Raw genomic sequence first — 22,944 nt, 5'->3', positions numbered from 1 at the left:
TTTGCATTTTATTCTTCCGTCTGCAAACCGATTTCAGGCCTTTCATAGAGACACACACTGTTTGCAATGAAATGGGATCTGTACTTTACTCATCAGTCTACCTACAAGTCGATATGAGACCTTTCATGGAGTTGCTCCGTTTGTAATGAAATACTCTTATTTGCACAAATTGGAGATCATTTCTAATACGCATTCTTATTGTAAGAGCTAGGTTGGAAGTTGATATTGTATATGTACTTGCTTTATTATTATTTATTTTTTTGTCTTTCAAGCATGTCTTCAGCTAAAGATATCACTCAACCCCCTCCATTTCTTGACAAACCTGGTAAACCTGCCCTGTTATGGTCAGAGTTGTTAGGTTTATTTCAAAATCATCTGGTTGCCATAGATGCGATTGAATATTCCCCACCTCGCAAGTTTGGATTATTTTTGGGGAGTTTGGGGCTAGCGGCCCAACGTATATTTAACTGTCTTACTCTTATTCCGCCTCCTGCTGGTCAATCAGGGGATAGACAATGGAATGTTTATCTTGAGGGTTTAGCTAGGTTAAAAAAAACAATTTGATGAATTAACTAATATTATGCTTGAAAGACATAATTTTTATAAGCGTAAACAAAAAGAAGATGAGAAGATCGAAGAATATGTAGCTGCATTAAGAGTATTAGCTATTTATTGTGATTTTGGTCCTCTTTTAGACAACTATGTTAGAGACCAGTTGGTGTTTAATTGCGCTTCTTCGAAAATCAAAGAAAGAATTCTTAGCTGTAAGAACCCTTCACTTTCTGAAGTTATTGACCTAGCTTTAAGTATTGAAAGGTCAGTTTTATCAACTAAAGCTATGATGTCAGAAAAATCTTCTAAAGTTAATTTGGTCTTGAAGGCGAGGATGAGGGTCTGTATGCAGTTGGGTCTAAAGATAAAGGAGTAAAACCCATGCAACAAAGAAGTCAAAATGTTTGCTTCAGATGTGGTTCGAAATTCCATATAGGTAATTTCAAAGGCTGTCCAGCTTTAAGTAAGCGGTCATCAGTTTGTTAGAGAGTAGGCCATTTCCAAAAAGTATGTAGATTTCAGAAGAAGAGTATAAAAATGAACAATGTGGATTGGGAAGTTTGTTCTGAATCTATGGACAACATATTGTTAACTTTGGACACTGGAGAAGAAGAGATTTAAGGTCCTTTATGTTCTTCAATTATCAACAGTGTGCAGTTGAAAGTGATGGCGGACTCTGGCTCGCCCATCACTATTCTTCGGGATTCTACATTCTATGAAAAATGAGGCAAGGAAATAGTTCTTTTGGAAACGGATGTAAACCCTAAAGCGTTCGGAGAAAAATACATAGATATGCTGGGTAGTTTGGAAGTTTTAGAAAGATCTATATGTACAAAAATATATGTAGCAATAAAAGGAAAGAATATCGTGGGATGGAAAGATCTGGCCAGAATGGGGTTGTATTTGGTCCTTGGAGACAAAAATCCAATAAGGGCTAGAGAATTACCAATTTGTTGTATTGAGGATTCAAAAATTGATTGTGGTTATCTTGTAAAAGAGTTAAAAAATGTTTTCTGTGACAAAGTGGGCCTTGTAAAAGGGGTGGAGCATAACATTAGACTCCTTCCTAATGCTGCCCTTGTTGCTCATAAGGTTCGCAATGTTCCTTTAAGTGTAAGAACAGAACTTTAAAAAATGTTGGAAGATTTATGTACACAAGGGATTATACAACCTACTGAGTCATCACAATGGGTCACCCCCATTGTGGGCGCTCGAAAAAAAAATAACGAAATTAGGTTGTGTGCGGACCTCAGAGGCTTGAACAAGAATAATAAGGTGGCTGGTCATCACCCTCTACCAAAAATTCAGGAGCTATTGGCCAACCTGGGGGGTGCGAAGTGGTTTTCTTTAATAGACCTCAGATCCGCCTACCACCAGGTTCCTTTGTCTAAAGAATCTCAAGAGTTGACCACTTTCGTCACTCCGTTTGGGGCGTTTAAATTTGAGACTCCCTTTCGGACTGGCATCAGCGGCCAGCGTCTTTCAAAGGTTAATGGACACCTTATTTAAGGATTTAAAAGGGGTTCAGTCATACCTGGACGATATTCTGATTTTTGCAAATAGTCTGGATGAGCACAACATTTTGTTGCAAAAGGTCCTCTCTTTGTTAGTAGGACGGGGAATGACTATTAGAGAAGAGAAATGCAAGTTTGGAGTGGAAGAGCTGGAGTATCTAGGACACTATTTCAAGTGCTGGTATTAGACCAAAATGTTCCCTGATTAAGGCGTTAAAAGAAGATAAAGCTCCCACTGACAAGGATTCGCTACGTTCTTTCTTAGGGCTAGCCGAATACTATGCTAGGTTTGTTAGTAACTATGCCATGGTGGTTGAGCCTCTTAGAGCTTTGCTGAAGAAGGGTCAGGAATGTGTGTGGTCAGAGGATTTAGAGACAATATTTAATAGTGTGAAAGATTTGATTGTTTCTGCTCAACCTTTGCATGCTTTCCGTGATGACTATGTCTACGATTGCAGTAGATGCAAGTATGAGTGGCTTAGGAGCGGTTTTAAGTCAAGAGGTTAATGGTACTGAAAGAACGATCGCGTTTGCTTAAAGATCCCTAAGGAATTTTGAGAAGAGCTAGAGTACCATTGAACTAATATACGCCCTCAGATTATATGTCGTAATTGGAAAAATATCGACTCCATTGCCTTACACAACATTCTGGAATCCACAACACCTGAAAATATATCGGACTCACATGAAGCATCCAATAATTATGAACATTGGCTACATAAGGCATTTGACACCCAATAAAAAAATGCAGCCAAACCGCATTAAACCTTCTGTGGCTTGGTTTTCGGAGTCATTAAGACTCGAAAGACAACGCTGCAGAAACTTGGAGAGGCGTTGGCGCAGGAATTATGACAGCAACGACAGAGAAACATACAAGAAAGCGTTGTTGAGTTATAGAAAGCTGATTATTGCAGAAAAATGTAAGTTTTATAGCACACAAATAGAACGAGCTCATAACTCAAGCAAACAGCTTTATCAGGTGGTTAAAAAGCTAGCCAATCCCCCTGCCCCCACCCCTAAAGAACCATCCCAAATATTCTGCATAAAGTAGCGGACTTTTTCCAGGCTAAGGCCAAGGATATTTTTGATAACTTCACAAAAAAACGATCACAGATTCTGCCACCCTGGAGACTCCTCTCATGTCACCAAAATAAAGCTTTGAGGTTTTCTCTCCACTATCCCAATCGTCTATGGAAGAGCTTATGAACACTGTCAAATCAGGATCACCATTGGATCCATGTCCTCCACTTATTCTTAAATCAGTGTCTAACCTAATAGCCCCAGTACTTACCAACATCTGTAACACCATGTTTCAGACAGGTGACTATCCCCCAATCTGGAAAAAGGCAATTGTGAATCCTCTTTTAAAAAAATCTACTTTAAATCCTTTAGAGCCCAAAAACTATCGCCCTATTGCCTCACTCCCCTATCCTTCAAAAATAATTGAAAAGGCTATGAACCAACAGTTGTCGAACTACATTGATCAGAACAATCTACTTGACAACACTCAGTTTGGTTTCAGGAAGGGCCATGGGACCGAGACTGCTCTGATAAAAGCAGCAGAGGAGGTCAGGATAATTATGGACAAGGGTGGTGCAGCGATCCGAATACTTTTGGATCTGTCTGCAGCCTTCGACACGGTCGATCACTCCATCTTGATCGACCGTGTCGCTGCCATTGGCATCCAGGGTAGGGCCAGAGCAACTCTAGCATCCTTCCTGACCGAGAGAGTGCAGTCCGTGAAGATGGGGTGTTACTGTTCTCCTGACTTTACTTTGCCTTGTGGAGTTCCTCAGGGCTCCTCGCTAAGTCCAACACTTTTTAACATCTATGTGTCGGACTTGGCGAGGGTGATTAAGTCATTCGGTATAGGTTTAACATCATATGCCGATGACACGCAACTGGTCCTGGAGATACACAAAAATGGAGAAGCAGTGGCAGCGAATTTTCAGGAGGGCTTGAAAGCCATCAGTATCTGGATGAATCAGAATTGTTTAAAGCTAAATTCTGACAAGACGGAGGTGATGGTATTTGGTGAATTAACCCCATCTTGGTCCCCAGTCTGGTGGCCTTCGGAGCTGGGAACCCCCCCACCACCAGTAGCTAAAGTGAGAAACTTGGGGGTGCTTTTTGATAAGCTAACCTTTGTTAGCCATGCCAATGCAGTGGTCTCAGCCTCTTTCTTCACCCTGAGAATGGTAAAGAAACTGCTTCCATTTCTTCCCCTGAATGCAGGTAAAGCCCTAATGTCCACCCTGGTACTATCTAAGGTGGACTACTGCAATGGCCTATTGCTTAACGCACAGGAGCAAGTTTTGAGCAAATTACAGCTTGTTCAAAATGCTGCGGCAAGGATTCTCAAGGGTACACCTAAGTACTCATCCATTTCCCCCATCATTCGCGAGCTTCACTGGTTACCGATAAGAAGCCGGATAAAGTTTAAGGCCATGTGTATTATTCACAAGGCCTTGAACAATAATGGACCAGAATTCTTCAAAAAAGCAATTAAAGTGCATAATCCTAGTCGAACATTACGTTCATCTTCAGCCCAACAGCTCCAAATCCCTCGTACAAGAAAGGCAACATGGGGAGACAGACGTTTTGTAGTAGCTGCCTCAAAATTATGGAATCAGCTCCCCTCTTATATCAAATTTAGTTCTTCACTACTGTCATTCCGAAAACATCTTAAGACCTGGCTTTTCAATCAGTAAGCTATCCTTGGATTCCTCTGCATTTCGTGAACTCTAGCGCCGAGACACCGGAAGGTATTTGCGCGCTTTAGAAGTTTTATAAATAAATAAAAATAAATAACGAGAGGCGTTAGCCTGTGTTTGGGCGGCTCAGAAGCTCAAAATGTATGTCTGGGGTCATAGGTTTATGATGTTGTCAGACTACAAACCTCTGTCCTTTATTTTCAGTAAAGTGTCCGGAAGTAATAATTTGTCACCTAGGTTGACAAGACTAGTTTCAAAATTGCAGGAGTACAATTTTGATTTGAGGCACATTCCTGGTGGGAGAAATTTTAGGGTGGACTATCTACCTAGGATGTCACTGGATAAAGATGAGCTTCATGATTTGGTGGAAGGTGATGTGGAATGTGGGACTTTGGTGGATGCCATCGAGGATTTAAAACTTTCAGTTTCATAAAATGATTGGAAAAAAGGCAAAAGAAAAGGATACAGTTCTGTCCAAGGCGATGGAATTTGCATCTGGGAGATGGCCAGATGTGAGGAATTTATCCGAGGGTCTGAGAACTATGGCTCAAGTTGCAGAGGAGTGGTCTGTAAAAGATAATATCTTACTTCGGGGAGATAAGGCTGTACCTCCTTCTGAACTTAGAAAGGATATTATAAGGCTGGCGCATAGCGGTCATTTAGGGGTGACTAAAACAAGCATGAGGATTAAATTCCATTATTGGTGGCCAGGTCTGGACTCACAGGTTAAGTCAGTGGTTGACAATTGTGAAGAATGTTTACTTTCAGATAAGCATTGGAAGTCTCCTAATGTCCCTTTACACCCTACAGTTTTTCCAAGTTTCCCTTGGGAAAAGGTTGGATTGGATTTTTCGGGACCCTATAATGTCTTACCAGAGAAAATGAGATTCTTGATTTTGGCTGTGGACTACTTTTCCAAATGGTTGTATTACAAGTTCGTAGACGCACCTAATTTGGATAATACCATTGGGTTTTTTGAAAAAGTTATTCATGTTGGAAGGTGCGCCTAAGTTTTTGGTGACAGATAATGGTACGCACTTTGTTTCTGAAAAGATTTGTACATTTTTGACATCTCAAGATGTGAAGCAACTTAGAGTAGCTCTTTATTCCCCTGCCTCGAAAAGTCTAGTGGAACGCGGTAATAAAGTGGTGAAAGAGGGTATTCAGACAGCTAGTGCATCAGGTCTGGATTTTGGGTCCTTTATTGAAGAGAAGGTTTGGAATTACAACACCACTCCTCATTGTAGGACGGAGGTTACACCTTTTGAGTTGCTGAGAGGTGGGAAGGTTCACTCAGCTTTGTTCCCAGCTTGGTTGGATAAGAAATGCCCTGAAGTTGGGAGGGAAGGTCCGCGTGAAAATTTGGCTGAGGTGGTGAAGGGAAAACAAGAGATAATGAAAGAAAAATTGATGGGAAAAAGTGCTCGTTTTCAGGTATTTCAGTGGAGTGATTTGTTGATGATTAAAAAACCTTTTAAAATAGCCAAAGGGAATTCCATTTTTTCTAACCCAGTACAGGTGGTTAAAATAGGTAAAGGAGCTGCTTTCTTAGGGGAAAAGGGCTGGTGGAACGTGAGGCAACTGGTGAGATTGTCCAGGGACCAAGCCATGGTGGTCAATAGGGCTAAAAATAAAAAAAGTTTCTGATAACTGTGGTTGGACTCACTGGTTACAAACAAATGAAGGTGAAAAGGTCAGGGGTCGGTGTAATTTTAATATAGATGCCCCTTCCAGTTTGCCTTCCACTTCTTTCAGTCGGAATGGAAGACAGATAAGAGTTCCGACAATGTTAAATGAATTTATAAGATATTAGTTTTAATATTTAGGAATTGTTTTGTTATTGTTTTGTTCTGATAAGGGGGAAGGTGATGTAATAGAATGATTAGAAGAATTCTGTATGATGTACCTTTAAGCTGTATTGCATTGCTTTGAATCTATTTGTGTGTTCTGGGCTCGAGGTTCGTTCAGTGACAGCAGTTGCTCAACGAACACCAGATTGACAAGATGCTTTGATTACTGTGGGTGAATAACTCTGGATTAAACTACAATTATATTATCAGACAAGACCTTGAAGGACTTTTATTACACCCAGCATCCAACTGCACAGACCGCGGTCGAGGCTGTCTGCATCCTTTAATCTCCTTGTACTTAGCCTAGACTGCTACTCAGTCTTCGGCTGAAACAAACCTCCTCCAAGTCACTCTGACCTGGATCTAGGCAAAATGTATACAGGTATACCATTGTTAATGTCCTGATGATCCTATATCTTTTGTAAAGATTAAAGCGCTGCCGACTTGCTGTACGCCATATACACATCTCTATTTAATACTTATTATGTGTAATGGCGTCTCCACTATAATTTGTTTGTCCTACCAAAACGTAGCTCATACAATTTACTCTGCCTGAGCTTTTTGTTTTATGTTGTACATCCTTCCTACTAAGTTGGATACAGGCTTGTGTCCCACTTTATTTCTTTCTTGCTGAATTTGGTGTACATTTAGGCACCTATATATTAAAAACACCTGTCCGACTGGACAGGTGTAAAATATAACACTGATTGGGTCTATATTTAATGTTTGCTCTCATTAATGCTTGTCTAGGGTTCACGGTCTTTAGAAATAAATGTTTTACTACAGCATTTCTTCTTGTGTTCCATCGAGCCCCAAGTCTTTGGGGTCAATGCTAAACATGCACTGTTCCTGCTCTCTCATATTTCTGTCCTGCCTATCCTAGAGTGTTGAGTTTTTCTTTCCCGGTAAGACGGAAAGTTCCTTGCACTTATTTTTTTGGACTACGAGTATCTTTGGTTTTGGGGGCTTCGCTTTTTGTTACTTTGGGTTGTTGGTCAAACAAATGTTCTTCAGTGTCATGGGCTTATGTCCGAGTGCCTTCTCCTTTGACAAACCAGGAATTTTTACTGCCATGTGGCTTTGCAGGTTTACAACATCTACAGTGTTGGTTTTAGACCTCGTATGTCTCAAGCTTGATCTCTTGGTGTTCTCTCCCCAAGTCCTCTGTGCCTCTACTTCATCATCGGAGAAATCCAGCACCTCCACTGATGGATTTGGTATCCTCAGTTTCATTTGTGAGAGCAGTGCAAGTGCATCAAACTGAATTTAGTTTGGAAAATGTGTGGCCTCAATGGAATTTAAAATATTTCCAACCTTCCCATTACAATTTTTTTTAACCTGTTTGTGATTTAAATAAAATATTTTATATTTTTTGTATTTGTTTGACAAATGCTGGTTACCATATTTTGGTGAATTGTGTTGTGGTTCAAACTATCAAATCGCTTAGGACAGTGGGCCCAGATAGAAAAAATACTTATTAGTGGTCCCAGGATTCCAATAGTGAATCAGTGGGGATCCACAGAAGTCAAAAGGTTAGGAACAATTGATCCTTCGAGGAAGGGAGAACGGACTAGAAGACCGTCGTTGAGGATAAACTTTAAATCAGTTCTATCAAAACTTTAAGAGTGTGCTCATTCTCTAAAATGTGGTCAAGACTCCAAGGATCCCACTTCGCCCGAGAAACACTCTCCGAATATCAATATTCCCCCCCTCCCCCGACAACTGCTTGGAAAAATAAACACGTAAACGCCAACCTTGGTTATCCTATCAACAGATTCCTGTCATTTAACGACTGGCCATCTTCATTGAAAAAAAGTTGGGAGCTCTCCGATGCAACTCTGTACCCAAAAGCGAAAAACATTATCTTAAATGGTGGGCATGAACATGGGCATTGTGAGAGAATGGTCAATGTCGGAAGGGGTCCACCTATACTGACTCCTGCCCACAAACTAACAAAGTTTTTTAAAGGAACCAGTCACACCTATGGACCTGACCACTAAATGGTGGAATTGAGCAAAGATTTAATGTTGCAAAATGTAAAATACCCTTGTTACATCAATGGTGTACATGAGCAAGTAAAAAGCTCAAGTAAATGTAAATGTCAAGGTATTTGTAGAGCGCACTGTCACCAAGCGGTTTCCTGGCGCTATTACTCATACCGCTGTGGAACCCCTCCTGGCTTTCCTTGTGAAGTGTCCACTCCTGGTCACCCCCAGGGTGAAGCCAGGCATCCTAGCGCTGTTGGGGCCGTTGTGGAGGTTAAGCAAGCTATTGCCCAGAGTTGCAGCGTGGGACCCATGATTAGAATAGGCACCGAGGCGAGAATGATCAGGTCCGAGGAAATTGAGCCCAAGACCCGCCGAGGCGGGAATTGAACCCTGGTCCCGGGCCAGAACTCTGCATCAGAGTCTGACACTCTAACCATTGAGCCACACTTCTCCAGTAGATAAGTATATTTAGTAAAACATGCATCCGCTTAAATGAGTCTATAGGCGTCAGATACATTTTTCACTCCCCTAACAAAAACACCATTATCCTAATGTTACAATGGGGGAACAAAAGCACGCAGTCAACAAAATGAAAATGTACTAAAATTTAATCATTCATAAAAGCTGTAATTTAATCTGTGACAGTAAAACACAAGAAGCAATATTAGAGTTGGTTTAGTATATCATTTTCGCTTTGAAAGTCATAGAAATCAGTTCTACCTGTTTTTCCTATAAAAGACCCATTTTTTCCAAAGCATTATGCACAAAACATTTTTAATTAGAATATAATGGCAGAATGAAAATAATGATATTCCATGACTTAAATATAAAATGAAGTCACAATGACTCAAAAAAGTTATTTGCCGCAGTGAGTCCATCAATGGGAAATATATATATTTATATTCTTATATATATTTATAAAGTAAAACTGTAACGGTTTAACCTTTAGTGCTTGATGGAGATAGGACTGGGGAAGGGACTGTGATAAAAAGGTAAATATGAAAGTTTATTTAATTATAACATTGTCTAACATTTGAAATGTGTCCATGCTCTTTCGCATAATCATTCAACTTCAGTCAAGTTCATTTATTTTCACATCTGTTATAACCGCTATTGCAAAAGGACTACTATTGTCTTATTTTCCAAGAGAGATAATATACAGAGCACTTTTCTTTTTTCCGGGACTTTGTGCAAACCAGGTGGTGATCTAAATTCTTCACAAATATAAAATAGGAGTAGCCTCTTCAGATATGTTAATTTATTGTTGATTTCATTTTGAAGTCTGGACGCTGGCACATTCCAAATAGGCAACAGTTCTTCATTCCTGTAAACTGAGAAAGAAACCGCGTTAGACAGAACATTCAGACAGAAAACATGGACTTTAGAAAATTACAAACAATGCGGAAAGCTTGACGTTGAAAATTATAAGTGCAGAGGTAATCTAGATGTAATTTGAGCATACAAAGGCATGTCCTTTAAAACTGAAAAAAGCTATATATTTAGTCTTCTTTGTTTAAACACTGGCGTTGTTTGTAAAGCTAGGCCACTAGTTCACTTATTTGGGAATTTGAATTCTACTTCACTGCATGTCCAAACAAAATCATCTTAATTTCAGCACAGAGATGTTTTCAGCATGAACAGTAAAGGGCAGGTGACACTGGGGTTCGTTTCTCCCACACATGGAACATGCCAGCATGTACAGGATCAGGATGAAAAAGCGTTGGGCATGCCAAGCGTTTCGCTGTAGGAAAAAGAAGAGCACGACAGTGTGTTGATGAGAGGACTCCACTGATACACTCCAGGGAACATAGAGTTGGAAATCGAAGCCGACTGGGTAGTCTGGGTGAAAATTAGTCATGTGTAGGAAATGAGCATTTGTTCCCCATATCTGTTCACTACATCTTCTCTGTGCAAGTCAAGCTCAGCAAATCTTTTCGAAATAAAAAATACTGTTTACCATTTTCAGAATTGTTTTGCTTGTGATGTGCAGATGTTTTCTTACTTTAGAAAAAATAACATTTCAGCACATGTGGCAGCAATATTAAGTCTGTACACTTAGTATTCTTGACTCGGAAACATTCAAAAAACAATATTTATTTCACCGGTTTTGTTTGTTTGTATATTTATTCAGCTATCAGTTGCTTGGCGTGCAGATTAGTAGTAGCATTGAATTATTTGGCAGTGCAGTTTAACCGAGGTTTTCCCTGTGACATGTTTCCTAAGCAACTCATTAAAGAATATGATTTTCTCACCAGGAGCATTGACATTTGATGTTTTTCTCGTTGTGACGACGTTGCCTCACATTCTAGCATTGATGTGTAGTTTGATGATAAATTTCCAGTTTGTTACCACAAATATTTTAACAATCATAATTCCACTTATCAGCCACAATTGTTGCCACGTTCTGAAGTATGGCCAATTCATTACGGCAATGAAAATACTCCTAACCAAATGGAAAGACACAGCCAGGGCAACCTTCTAGGGATGGCTCAACTGGGTGACATACCTCAGAGGGGCGGACAATACCGCCCTGCGGAGCTCACCATCGAAACAATCATCCAGGGAAATGTGGGCGACATTGGACAAATTTCTGGACCCATACGAACCCCCAGGAACCGAACTAGCAAAAGGGACCAAAAGGCCCACCACAACACCCTCACGAGATCACAAAGCAAACTAGGGACGCAGACTTTTGGCACAACAAGGCTTCTTCTCTTCTTACTCTCTATCTTTTTCCCTTTCACTCATTCCTATTCTCTTAACGGGCAGTGGATAGGGGAGGCAACCAACCAACCAACCATATACACTGTGTAATTATATTCTAAAAATGCACAGCCAGTGTGGGCTGCCACCCTGTAACGACAAGGCGTGATGATTATATGTATAAAAATCAATAAAAAGGTGTTAAAATAAAAAAAAAATTCATGGCTGTCATCTTTGTGCTTCTTTAAAAATATTTTAATTTCAGTAGTCACCTCTTTCCACAACACCGTAATAATGTGTCAGTTAAGAAACATTTGTACATGAACCACTTGTTGCTTTTGGTACCTCAATCCCCTTAATCCTTCAAGAAGGCCTGTTTTTTAGGTTTCGCCTGCAGGGCGCTTGCACAGCGATTGCAAAATCTATTGTTTTTAATATCAATCTTAAAAGGGGCTTGCATCCCGCCCCATTGGTTCCTGTGCTTGTCACTTTCCCTGCATTTACCAATGCTTGTTCCTCGCCTGCTTCTCCTATTAGTTTCTCGCCTCGGTGTGTTTGTCTTGCAGCAGATTTTTGAAGTGCAATTTATCACATGGAGAGTAAGTGATATGCCCATAACCACAGGATGGGGCACTGCTAAGACTCGAGCTGGGATCCTCTGCTCCTGATTTACCATCTCTGCCCACTGCTCCACATCCGCTTCCCTCCTATGATACTAGTCAGGGAGCTCTATCCTTCGTCTGAACGGTGATTGATAACAACTCATTATTCATCACATAGGTGAAACCATTGCATTACCAATGCTTGTTCTAAATTGCTGTGGGGTTTTCTTGTGTTGTGCTTTCACTTTAATACTACTTGAGGGTTGCATGAATACTTTACACATTGCCTCGAAGTTACGCCAGACTACTCTTGTGCCATGCTACCAGAAGGTTAAGGAAATCTGTGAGTTTACTTATGTTCCACCCAAAAACAAAATTGTAGTTGCTGCTGGAGTAGGGCTTCACCCTCTTCAACCAGTAACCCAATTTTTAACAAGTACTGTAATGTCCTTCAACAAATGCTGCAGGATGTTCCAGCCTGCTTTTTTTGATTTTAAGTTGTCCCTGGTTAATGCGGTCCAAGTCCTTCTGGAAGCTGATGAAAAGATATATCAAGAAGGATATGTTAAGGGTTTTTTTAAATATTTTTACTCACTTTGTATTGATGTGTTGGAAAAGGATAGAATGTATTAAAAATTTGCAATACAGAGTTTGAGGCAGGGGGGCTTGTGGCTTGGCGGAGCCCATGTTCATAAGCTAGGCAAAGTACGCATTGTTTTAAAAATGTTTCTTTTTTTAATTTCGACTTTATATTTTTTCCAAGTCTAATCATTGTATAGTTCTCCTATGAAAAATTAATTATTCTATGCATGTATGTCAAACTTTTATGGTCCGATTGACCTGAATAAAGTTATTTGACTATATCAAGAAACCTAGGGTAATCAGATTTTCACACTCATATCTAATATGACAAACTTCATCGGAAAGAAAGAAGAGCTTACTGAACTCCAACCAGGTTTTCAGTTCTTGCACTAGAACATTGGCAAAACAATTGCCTTCAACCCCAAACAAGGTTATAAGTTGGTAATTGATATGTAAGACAAGAGATTTTTCTTTGTATGGGGAAATAGTACACGTACACTTTCTTGGCCTTTCAGTGTGGGTTGTTTGCTTCAGTTTTTTTGATAAAGAAATCTTGAAGTTAATCTTCTAAAAAAGCAATGCAAGATATTCGTTCTGCTTCATGTTTTTGACAATGTGTGGAAACTAGATTCTCCAATATTAGAGGTTTCAACTGCGGAGACTGTGGCTGAATACTAAATTGATAACTTGGATCCTGTCTCATAAAATGGACACAATTAATTCCTCTACATTTACAAGGGATTTGAATTCAACTTCACACACATTTAACATGAATAGTTTCTGTGATTCAGTGAAAGACCGCTATTAAAACTCTTTATGCACATCTAAATACTCGTAGCAACTGAGATTTTGGTAAAAAAAACATAAAATGAAAAAGAGCTACAAATTGAACACAATAGCTGACATGTAAGAATAGTCACAGGAAGCCCAATCGGTCTTGTAGACATGAGTCCAATGGATAAAAAAAATAATGTTAAGAAAAATTCGGAATTTTACTTCTAACTACAGATTGTTCACTTTGGAATATCACACAAGACTGGATCCAGAACATTTTCTAGCAATGCTCCTATGCTCCGGTTGGTAGAGTTGTGCTTCTAAACCCCTGCTACATTTTGCCCTAGAATTGACGTAACAGACTTTTGTATGTCCCAAACCAACATCAGTTTCTATATGCACCTTCATATGCCCATTCCACTTTCGCCAGTATTCCAACAACAGGGATAGACAAACTCCCGTGGCGGAAGGCGGGAGCAACGTGTGTTTTTAACATTGTATTCTCTTGTGATTTTACTGGTACCCGACTACTGCAATTTGCCTTCTTCTCACCAGTACCTCTTCCCGCGCAGCCGACTTAAACGCTGCAGCGGGTCGCTCCAAAACATAGACGCCATTCTGGGGAAGCCCCCCTGGTCAGGCTACGCCCCCTCGATGCTAGGCCACGCCCCTTCCTTTCCACATTTAAATCATGTCTCTTTTCCGTCCGCGCAGCGGACGGGCGCAGCGGGCGCGCCGGTGGCGCGCCAAAGGCGTGCCAAAGGCAAGCCCGTCTGCGCTCGTCCGCGTCAAGTTCGCGCCTGGCGCAGGAAGGGCTGGTCAATTCTATTCAGCCCGACCTTACCAGGTGAGCGAGCTTATGAGCTTTAACATGCCCACAGGCTGTCCATGCAGGATCGAAATGGTTAAAATCAGAGGACCATTCTCGTGCCGGTCCTGTCAGTGGTTTTCACCTTGGGCCCCAGTCAAGACACTGACCCCCCCACAGAACACTATTGCGACCACCTCATATTTCAAAGGGGGGCTGATAAACGCTCGCTCCAAGGGCTGTCATAGTCAAGATCTAAATGATCTTATTGTAGATTCAAAGTTAGACTGTCTCTTTATAACCGAGACATGGCTGACAGAGAACAGCAACCCTGATGTATCAGTTGCTCTTCCACCTGGCTACACCATCTTGCGACAGGATAGACTGAAAGGAAAGGGAGGAGGAGTAGCGGTGGTGCTCAAAGACCACATAAAATGCCATACCTTTAATTTAGCTCCCCTAAAAGGGGTGGAAGGACTAGGCTTCTCTATTAAGTTAAATGAATACTCTTCCTTTTCAGGTGGCTTGATTTACCGCCCTCCAGGCAGTGCCTTGGCTTTTTTAGATTCAGTTAGTGACTCCTTAGGACAATTCTTAGTACGCTACCCACATTTCACACTTTTGGGAGATTTTTAATTTACAATTGGAATCCACATCCGATACATATGCATTGAATTTTCTCCAAACCTTGGAGATTTTCAATCTGCAACAAATAGTTACACAGCCCACTCATCAAGCTGGATGGAATATGCTCCAATTTTCCTCTTTTGGAGACTCAACCTCCTGTTCCCCAGATTTGGTCAGACCATTCCTTGATTCCCTTTCATATTAAGCTTTCACAGCTCCAACCTCCTGTAAAACTGATTCATAATTTAGGGAACCATGTCAATTGGACACGTGTAGAGGCTAATTTTAAGCTCAATCCTATCGTGGAGGCACTTATCCCCATTATGCCCGGTGATGTTGTTCAGGGCTCAAAATGCTTTCACACGTGGATGCAACAGGAGATTAATGACAGAGTTCCACAGAACCGCCCCCAGGGAAAAAAGGGAAAATAAACGCCTCCTGGTTCACACCTGAGCTAGCAAAAATCCACCTATTATGTAAAAAAAGAGAACGCAGCTGGCGAAAAACCTATGACCCAACAGATAGAAGCTTATATACCCGGCAGAGGAAAACTTACCTCATTGCTATTAAAACAGCCAAGATGAATTTTTACATTAATGCTATCAATACAGCCAAACAAAAACAAAAAATGTTATTCTCCATTGTCAAGTCATTTACCCATCCAAGAACCTTACAACCGGAAATCCCACCTTCCTTAGAGTTCTGCAATCAGATCGCAGATTTTCTTTTTTTTTACTAATACAAAAGGATTTCCAAGCGCCTTGTCAAGCATTGTCCGCTATTCCATCGGACCGTGGAGAGAACCCGAAGGGCTGCTTTAGAACTTTTACCCCGGTTACACTCCCCCAGACCCGGGAGGCAATCTTGACATGTAAATCGGGTGCCCCATCAGATTCATGCCCCCCTAGAATCCTTCATCAATTAATTGAGGTTGTCAATCCCATCATAAGTTAATGCTTCCCTGAGTTCAGGCGTTGTGCCTGACGAATGGAAACATGCAATTGTGAAACCTCTGATGAAAAAAGCAAATAAATCCCCCACAAACCTTGCAAATTTACGCCCAATTTCACTTCTCCCCGTCCTGGGTAAGAATACTGAACAACTGGTCCATAAAGAATTAAAAAATTACGTAGAGACACATCATATCCTTCATCCTCAACAATCGGGTTTCCGTTCACACCACTCTACGGAAACTGCCTTGATTGAACTCACCGATTCAATAAAACTATTACAAGATGAAGGGAAGAAAGCCGCCCTGATCTTACTAGATCTTACGGCGGCGTTCGATACCATCTCCCACTCCCTATTGATACAGATTTAGGGCTATAGGAATTACAGATGTTGCATTGGATTGGATAATCTCCTTCTTGGCAGATAGATCCCAGACCATCTCCTTGGGCACTTTTCTTTCTAAAGAGAAGGTACATTCTGGAGTCCCTCAGGGCTCAATATTAAGCCCATTATTGTTCAACATCTATATGGTCCCTCTCATCTCTTTAATTGAGTCATACGGCATATTAGTGACATCATATGCCGATGACACTCAGCTTATTGTGCCCTTGGAGAACAATTCAACAGATGCTGAGTTGAATTTTAAAAAATGTTTAAGAGATGTCTTCTGCTGGATGGATCAAAACCATCTCAAATGCAACACCAGTAAGACGGAAATTCTCCCTATGGGTAAAAACTCCCATTTTTGCCCCAGCAAATGGTGGCCTGAGGACACCCCTGCGCTGCCTCAAGCAGTGGTATCAGCAAGGAATCTTGGCGTTCTATTTGACGCTGAATTATCCTTTGACCAGCATGTTAGGAATGTTGCAGGAAGCTACTTTAATATCATTAAGTCACTGAAAAAGTTTTTCGACTTCCTACCCATAGATTCAAGAAAGGCAGTGGCAGTGGCCTTAATCCTTTCACGCCTAGACTACTGCAACGGTCTGATGGCAGGTATTAAAAAGAAAAACACCCTCAAAAAGCTCCAAGGCGTGCAGCACGCAGCGGCTAGACTTGTTCTCAAGTTACCCAGGAGACCATCAGCCTTGGCCGCACTCAAAACCCTCTATTGGCTGCCACTCCCCAAAAGAATATTGTTTAAAATCTTAATCATAGCCTTCCGTGCATTTAATTGCACTGGCCCGACCTACCTTATTAAACGATTCCCACACTACAATCCTGCTAGGACCTTGAGATCCTCAGGTCAGAACCTGATCAAGCAGTTAAAATTTAAATATAAAACTAAAGGAGGCAAGTCTTTATTCTTTCTATCTGCCAAAGCATGGAATTTAATTCCCAACCGTCTCAGATCCCTAACTCAGGAAAACCAATTCAGAAAGCAACTTAAAACATGGATCTACTCTCTCCCTGACGATTACGTAATGACCCTCATATAGTCTTCTAATCTTTCTTATTCTTGCACATTGTTTATTCAGCGCCAGGATGCTCCTTTCGGAGCGATTGTTTGCGCTTTAGAAATATACTAAATACAAATACAAAACAAATTTCCTCTTTGGTAGACTCAAACCAATCTATTTCCTCAACACCACTGTAATCACACCATATCACCAAAACAAATTAAAAGTTTAAAAAGGGGGGAGTGGGGGTATATGTTTAAATTCAAAATGATCCCAAATGTATTACAATGTATTACAATAATCATTAAAAAGCACAAACCAGACATTTTTTTATATTCCAACAACTCCAAACAGCAATTTGAACAATGTGCTAAGGAAAGCTGTCCCCACCAAAGATAACAGGGTTCAAGCCACAACCTAATTGAAGGATGCAGCTGTCCGTCAGACCGACAGGAGGTGTGTCTTTGTTGCATGGCTCCAGGCATAATTCAAACTCATGTGATAAATGTGCCTAAATAATGCGTGTCCCTAAACTTGTTACAGTTGTCCCACTCAAAGTTGAGAGCCCAGTGCTATTCCTGGGAATACCTCACTTGCTGCTCATAATCTGCATGCAAATCAAAGACCAAGTTTAAGCATAAGAAGAAAATTAGGACTCTATCCCAGCCCGCCATTTTGACTGCAACGAGAAGGTGCGAGGGCATCAAGATTAGAGTGGAACTCCCCTCAAGGTCACTGGCCACGGAACGGATACCTCAGTTGGTTGTGATGGATCCAAAGTTTCCCAGGCGGTTGACGACCCCCTAGCAAATCAAGGCTTTCAAGAGGCCATACTAATAATCTTTAGGGGTCATATGGCTACCCTTGACCCCCACGGAACCGCAGTGGCCTCGAGATGGGTTACCACTAGCAGGTCCTTCCTAGGCACAGTCACTTCTTGTGGGGTAGGTTAAAGGTCTCGTCTGACTCCGGTGCAGACTTCCACTCCAGTTGGTGATCTGGTGCAAATGCCATTGCCAGACCCCTAACGGACATTAGCAAGAGCTCGACCTATGCCATGCCACGACTCTACAAAAGTGTAGGCCGACTGCAAAACGGTAACTCTGCAGGAAAGCAAATAGCACAGGTTCCCTCTTCTTTTTGGTTCCGACTGACCCTGTGTGTGCCAGATGAGTGCTCTCCAAGTTAATGATGGCTGCTTATAGCTTGATTTACATATTGCCCGTGAGCTTGACACCTCCCCTGACATTAAAAGTCTGACCTGCACGTGGGCCATCAACTGAGGATAGGGCCGCATTTGCAGTGGTAGCTCAGACAGCAGCTGAGGTACTAGAATTAGAGATGATCCTTGTTGCCACTAAGACTTATGTTCTGAGAAAAACTTGGAGTCTACCTCTGTAACATTGGAGAACTTGCTTCCATCCAATGATGCCATTTAAAATACTTCTAATGGATACTTGGTCAAAAACAAGTTCTTGCCCCCTATTTGTCAGAAAGTAGCCAATAAAAACGGGCCTGCGCCCAGTAATCCATATTTTCTTTGCAATCATCCTACTCTAGAAAGTCTCTTTGTACTCGTTTCGACCAGTAATGTGTATCCAAATCCTTTTCTGATCATCCCCTGCACAGAGAATACAAAAAGATTGATTATTTTGGCAACCAAGTGTTTTCTTCTGCTAGCCTACCACTTAGATCTATAAATGCATTGTGTGTTGACCCGCTATACACATGATGTACGGGCAATGGCCATTAAGATCTTGCCTGTAGTCCTGGGGAACCTAAGGACCACTTTGTTTTAGATGATCCGTAATGGGTAGGATGTAGGCTTAGATACCAGACTGCATTGAAAGGGCAATCTGCACCGAACATGCCCGCTGAAGGGTCTTGAATCTATGGATAGAAGGCAGAATCTGGAACACCTTAAAGATAGTAGCGCTAAAGCATTTGTTGGGTCGGTTGAACCCTGCAAAGCATTTTCACCACCAATTCTGCAAATTTAGGGGCTACTCCAAGAGGCTGGCATATAGGCAACAAGGCTCCCCAACCAGTGATACAGGAGACAGCTCAGTTATTTTGGCATCATGGACGCAGAGGAGGCAAATACCGACAGACAGCACACAGGCCAGCAATTTCTCTTCCCCTGCTACAACCGCCAAGTCAGTTTGTCCTCAATGAGTCTCGCCCAACCAACCAGTTTGGGATTGGGATTGAACACGTCCTTCCAGGTTGGCGATCCATCACATCTGATTGATGGGTCTTGCAGACTGTTCAAAAGGGCTGCACCCTGCCTTTTCTCTCCTCCTCACCCAATATTCTTCCTGCACCGTAAGGTCTGTTCGAGGGGCAAGGTATTTTCAGCTTGCTGTGCTCCCCATTCAGCCTCACCTCCACCCTGAGGGATACCCGAAAGTGATGGCGGTGGTACCTTCCCATCTTCGGCGTTCCTGTACCTCAGTAACTGGTTAGTAAAGGTGGGCTTGAAGCAGTCATTCGTGGACTACCTGCAGACTATGCCACAACTCCTAACATTGGGGTTTGCGATAAACAAGCCAAATTCTACCTGAAATCATCAGTCTTCCATTCATTGGAATGATACTAGTCACTGTTAAGTTCAAGGCTTTTCTTCTATTACAGCGAGTCATGAACATTGGGGCTATGATTCCGATATTTCAGGCTCTATCCTGGATCATGCAGATGGTTGCTTGGAGGTTATCACCCATTAGCCTCATCCATCCTCCTCGTCAACAGGTGGGCCATAGGAGGCCTACAGTGGAACCTAAGATCTCAGTGGGTCTTGCATCAATGCTGCCTTCCGACACCATCCGGGCCTCTGGGCAGATGGCCCAAGATCTGCGGTGATGGCTGACCAATCAATTTTTTCGGCGACAGGCCACTCTGCCTTTCCCCACCTGAAGCTAAGTGGTGATGGATGTATTGCTATTGGATTTTAAGGAGAGGAAGGGTCACCCGAGGAGCCCAGCACCACAATGGAACACTGACAAAGATGGGAGCAGAGTTCTGGATCCATGTTGGAAGGCATGGAAACAAAGGAACCAACAGTGTTGAGTAGAGGTGTCACTTATGTGCTGCACTGCTTTGTCACTTCCTGGGCGATCTGTCCAGGCAGAGAAGCGAAACATCCCTAATCGGTGGATAGAAACCCTGAAAGTTCCCCGGATTCAGTTTGGTACCTGGGGGATATTAGGAGGTGAGAAATCTGCAGTTAGATAAGAATATCCACCAGAAAGGGCATTACAAAAGTTAACTAAGCTGTTTGCCCGTTTCTGGGTCTTGTGAGTCATTCCAACTTTACCCGTTGCCAACAGTCAAGACTTTAATTCTAGTAAACAAAAATGATACTCAGAGCCCAACTCCTAGCTAGTAAGAAAGTGAGTAGACGGATGATCTAGAATGTGAACATGCAAAAAATTAATGAAGAAATAGCTTTTTTTATATAACTTATGAGGCCTTTTCTTCAGATCTTTGAGTGGTTCTGTAAAATGTTTTTGGTGAGCACTCTGGTGCAGACATCCACTCCAACCCAGAGATACATGCTAGCTGATGATCTGGTGCAAATGCACTTGTCAGACACTTCAACTAATATTAGCGAGAGCTCAAACCAATGTCATGCCATGAAATTACAAAAGTGCAGTCTGGCTCCAAATTAGTAACTCTGTAGCAAAGCAAATATCAGCACAGGCACTTTTTCTTTTTGTTTCCAACACGTACCCTGTGCCAGAACAGAGTACTGCCCAAGATATAATCATTGAGTACGGCTCAAAGTTGATCCTTGTGGAGCACCAAAACATATTTGTGAAAAAAGATGTTAAAGGGGAAAGGTGTACAGCTTGCCCTCAATCACAGAGGAAAGATTCTAGCCAACTGGGAGCAGTGTCCCTAACCCTTATTGTTGCCAGACATTCTAGTACAATACTGTGAGATACGGTGTCAAACACGCTGAAGACAGACCTAAGAGGACAACCACAGTTCGTTACCCTCATTGAAAGACAGTTTGACAAATTCAGAGACCTCCAATACTGTGGTCTCTGTGCGGAGTCCAGGTCGGAAACCCGCCAGGGTAGAATGAAAACAATTATTGTCCTTCTGAAATTATGCCATTTGTGTACTACCCAGCATTTAAAGACCTTAGTCAACAGTGGAAGCAAGGCGAGTAGTATAAAGTTATTAAGGGGAGAGGATGTTGCCTTACGGCTAGAGCGGTCTATCTGGAAGCTGGGGAACCAGGTTAGAGTCTCGGCAACGACACTCAACAGCCTGTGATCCTGGGCAAATCATTTAATCTCTCCGTGCCCAACAACAACAAGCATTTGCAATGCAATAGGTCTCGCATTAATTACGTTTGAGCTATTGGCATTGCTAAATATTGCAACACCAATTGCAACAAAAGTCTATGAATTGTAGGCCAAAGAAAGGTGTATTTATTTTTGTAGCAATGGTGGCATGCTGGGGTTTAGATGAATATGGTTTTAAAAGTAAAGTGTGCCATACTGTGATTGCTACAATAGTTAATTGTGGATGCGTTAACAATTGATGTGTGTACTGATGGCTGCTGGTGTGTGTGCCTGTAGAAATTGTGCACTGATGGTTGGTTGTGTGTGTGCCTGGTGGAAGTGTGCACTGCCCCGCCGGTTGTGTGTGTGTGCCTGGTGGAAGCATACACTGACGGCTGGTGGTGTGTGCCTGGTGAAATCGTGCACTGACGGCTGGTGGTGTGTGCCTGGTGAAATCGTGCACTGACGGCTGGTGGTGTGTGCCTGGTGAAATCGTGCACCGACAGCTGGTGGTGTGTGCCTGGTGAAATCGTGCACCGACAGCTGGTGGTGTGTGTGCCTGGTGAAAGCGCGAACCGACGGTGGTGTGTGTGTGTGTGTGTGTGTGTGCCTGGTGAAAGTGTGCACTGGCGGCTGGTGGTGTGTGTGCCTGGTGGAAGCATGCACTGACGGCTGGTGGTGTGTGTGCCTAGTGAAAGCGTGCACTGGCGGCTGGTGGTGTGTGTGTGTGTGCTTAGTAAAAGTGTGCACTGACGTCTGGTGGTATTTGTGCCCGGGGAAAGCGTGCACTGACGGCTGGTGGTGTTTGTGCCCGGTGAAAGAGTGCACTGACGGCTGGTGGTGTTTGTGCCCGGTGAAAGCGTGCACTGACGGCTGGTGGCGTTTGTGCCCGGTGAAAGCGTGCACTGACGGCTGGTGGAGTTTGTGCCCGGTGAAAGCGTGCACTGACGGCTGGTGGTGTTTGTGCCCGGTGAAAGCGTGCACTGACGACTGATGGTTTCTGTCTGGTGAAAGTGTGCACCAACTGTGTGGTTGTGTGTGTGGTTGTGTGTGAGGTTGGTTGTGTGTGTGAAGTTGGTTGTGTGTGTGAGGTTGGTTGTGTGCGCGTGGGGTTGTGTGCGCGTGGGGTTGCGTGCGCGTGGGGTTGCGTGCGCGTGGGGTTGTGTGCGTGTGGGGTTGCGTGCGTGTGGGGTTGCGTGTGTAGTTGTATGTGTGGTGTGTGTGTGGAGTTTAGAAAGTAATCTGTGGAGGACCATGCAGTAATATTAGTGAGCACCTGGACTTTAATAGCGCATGTGTCTCTGTGCATGCGTGTGTGTGTGTGTGTGTGTGTGTGCATGCGTGCATCCTGATCCATTGTGACTGGGAACAGTATGCCAGAATCTGAGCGCGTGTTCACGCGCGCAACCTGATCCGATTCTGGCATGCTGCGCGTGCCCATCTCCTGTATCCTGGGAAGCAGAGTCGCTTTGCGCTGTAATCGCCAGGGCGAGACCTAAAAAACAAAAAATGAAGGTGTCCATCTGTAACAAAATTGGTTCTCATATAAAGCGCTCAGATACCCTCGGGTCTAGTTTGCGCTATTTA

At 42.5% G+C, this 22,944-nt stretch overlaps 1 protein-coding gene across 2 annotated transcripts in view; it reads right to left on the bottom strand.

Annotated features, from left to right (window-relative positions):
* Positions 1–9,208: 9,208 nt before the first annotated feature.
* The window catches only part of LOC147668326 (ras-related protein Rap-1A), a 91,549-nt gene continuing 77,813 nt past the window's right edge, over positions 9,209–22,944 (bottom strand). Inside the window, exon 5 of one of the 2 annotated variants that reach the window (XM_086948597.1) lies at positions 9,209–9,949. The gene's annotated coding sequence lies outside the window, so the exon portion shown is untranslated. The remainder of the gene's footprint in view (positions 9,950–22,944) is intronic. The other variant, XM_086948598.1, reaches the window with a different exon arrangement.

The sequence above is a fragment of the Lissotriton vulgaris genome, unplaced genomic scaffold (assembly GCF_964263255.1).
Source record: "Lissotriton vulgaris unplaced genomic scaffold, aLisVul1.2 SCAFFOLD_2795, whole genome shotgun sequence".
NCBI classification, from domain to species: Eukaryota; Metazoa; Chordata; class Amphibia; order Caudata; family Salamandridae; genus Lissotriton; species Lissotriton vulgaris.
This window is presented reverse-complemented; position numbering and strand designations above follow the sequence as displayed.